The sequence below is a fragment of the Tamandua tetradactyla genome, chromosome 21 (genome assembly GCF_023851605.1).
Source record: "Tamandua tetradactyla isolate mTamTet1 chromosome 21, mTamTet1.pri, whole genome shotgun sequence".
Taxonomy (NCBI): Eukaryota; Metazoa; Chordata; class Mammalia; order Pilosa; family Myrmecophagidae; genus Tamandua; species Tamandua tetradactyla.
In genome coordinates, this window is record NC_135347.1 from 45,975,336 (window position 1) to 45,977,790 (window position 2,455).

A 2,455-nucleotide genomic window follows, 5' to 3' on the forward strand; every position below is an offset into this window, starting at 1 on the left:
TGATATTGTGAGCCATTGATTGTAAACCATGTCTGACTATGTATGTGAAGATAAAAATATTTTTGAAAATAACCAAGCAGAACTACTAGAGTGAAGCACCACAATAACTGAAATGAATAATTTCTAGGAGGGTTACAGGATGACAGCATAATTGAAGTGAGTCAGGCTAAGGAACAGAAAGAAAAAAGAATAATAAAAAAAGCAAAAATAGCCTAAGAAACTTCTGGGACACCATCAGGCATAGTGGTATTTTGAGAGTTCCAAAAGGAGAAGACAGAAATGAATAGGCAGAAGGAATATTCAAAGAAACAATGACAGAGTGCTTCCCAAGCTTAGCAAAGATGTGTATGTGCACACTCAAGAAGCCCAGAGGACAACAACAGAGTAAACATAAAGAAAAGCACACCCTATCATATATTAATCAAGATGTCTAATTGAGAGAGCAAAGAAAGAATTCTAAAAGCTGCAAGAAAATAGGAAGTGTTACGTACAATGGAGCCCTAATAAGACTAACTTCCATTTTTTTCATCAGAAACCATGGAAGCAAGAAAGCCGTGGAAGGGAAAGTATATTTGTGTGCCACTGAAGGCAACTTGGCATAACACTATGTATACATATAAAACTTTAGTTTATAGATATATATAGAGAGAGACTAAATATAATTGTTACATATTTAGGATGTTAAATTTGAACCCCATGGAAACCACAAAGAAAATATATGAAAAATGTATCCAGAGACAGATGAAAAGGTACTCAATATGGTGAACATCAAATAAATATAAAATGAGGCATTAATCAAAGAATTGAGGAATAAAAACTATAAGACTTAGAAAGACCAAACAGCAAAATGACAGAAGAAAGTCCGGAAATTTCAGTAGTGACGTTAATATAAATGGATTCAATGTTTCAGTCAAAGGCAGAGATTGATCAAACAGATAAAATAGCATGACCCATATAAGTGCTGTCTGCAAGAGATACACCTTAAATTCAAAGACACAGGTAGAGCAACGATAAAAAGATGGGAAAAAAACATACCAGAAGAGAGCTGGGGCAGCTATTACTACTATCAGGTAAAATATATTTCAAATCTAAAACAGTTAAAAAAGACAAAGAGGACAAAGATGGTTATTATATCCTGATAGAGGGTCAGTTCAATAAGAAGACATAACAACTATAAATTCATATGTATCTAAAAGCAGAGCCAGATATATATATACAGGAACTACTGAATGACTTGAAGGGATAAACTGACTACTCGACATTAAAATCAAACTTTAATAAAAAAGTTTCAGTTATGGATAGAACATCTATACAGATGATCAATAAGGAAATACAAAACCAGAACATCATCCTAAATTAACTAGACCTAATAGACATATAGAGAACACCTCACCCAACAACAACAAAATAAACCTGCTTCTTGAGTATACATGGATCAGTCTCAGGATAGGCCATATTTTAGGTCATCAACAAGTCTCAACAAATTTAAAAATATTGAAATCATACACTGTATCTTCTCAGATCTCAGTGGAATGAAACTAGAAATCAATAATCATAGGGAAAATGGAAAATTCACAAATATGTGAAAAATAATGTACTGTTCAACAACAAAGAAAATTAAGATATATCTGGATGAAAACAAAAATATACCATACCAAAACTTATGGAATGCAGTGAAGGCAGTATTGAGTGGGGTATCTATAGCTTGAAAAGCTTACATTGAAAAAAAAAAAAAAGAAGAAGAAGATTTCAAAGCAGACTCCTAACTTCAAAGCAGCAAAACAGTATGAATCAGAAAAAGAAGAGAAAACTGAATCCAAGCAAGCAGTAGGAAAGAAATAACAGAGATTAGAGCAGAGATGAATGAAATAGTGAACAACAAAAACAATTCAGGGAATCAACAAAACCAAAAGTTGACAAATTAATAGCTACACTAGTGAAGAAAAAAAAAAAAGAGAGATGACACAACATGGAAATGGAAACAAGGGCATTGCTACTGACACCAGTGAAATAAAAGGAGTATAAAAGGATACGGTGAACAACGTATGAAAATAAATAAGATAATCTAGGTGAAAAAAAATCTTAGAAACTCACAAGCTATTTACATTGGCTCAACAAACCAATAACTAGTAAGAGATTGAATCAGTAATAGAAAGCATTCCAACAAAGAAAGTTCAGGACCAGATGGTTTCAAAGGGAAACTTTACCAAATGTCCCAGGAAGAATTAATACCATTCCTGCTCAAATTCTTCCAAATATTTGAACACTCCAAATATTTGAAGACAGGAGAACACTCATTAATTCATTCTATGAAGTTAACATCTCCCTCATTAAAAAGTCAGATAATATAAGGCAAGAAAAGACAACTACAGACCCAATATCTCCTATGAATATAGATGCAGTAACAATTATCCAAATAATAGCAAACAAATTCAATTTACATTAAAGGAATTAC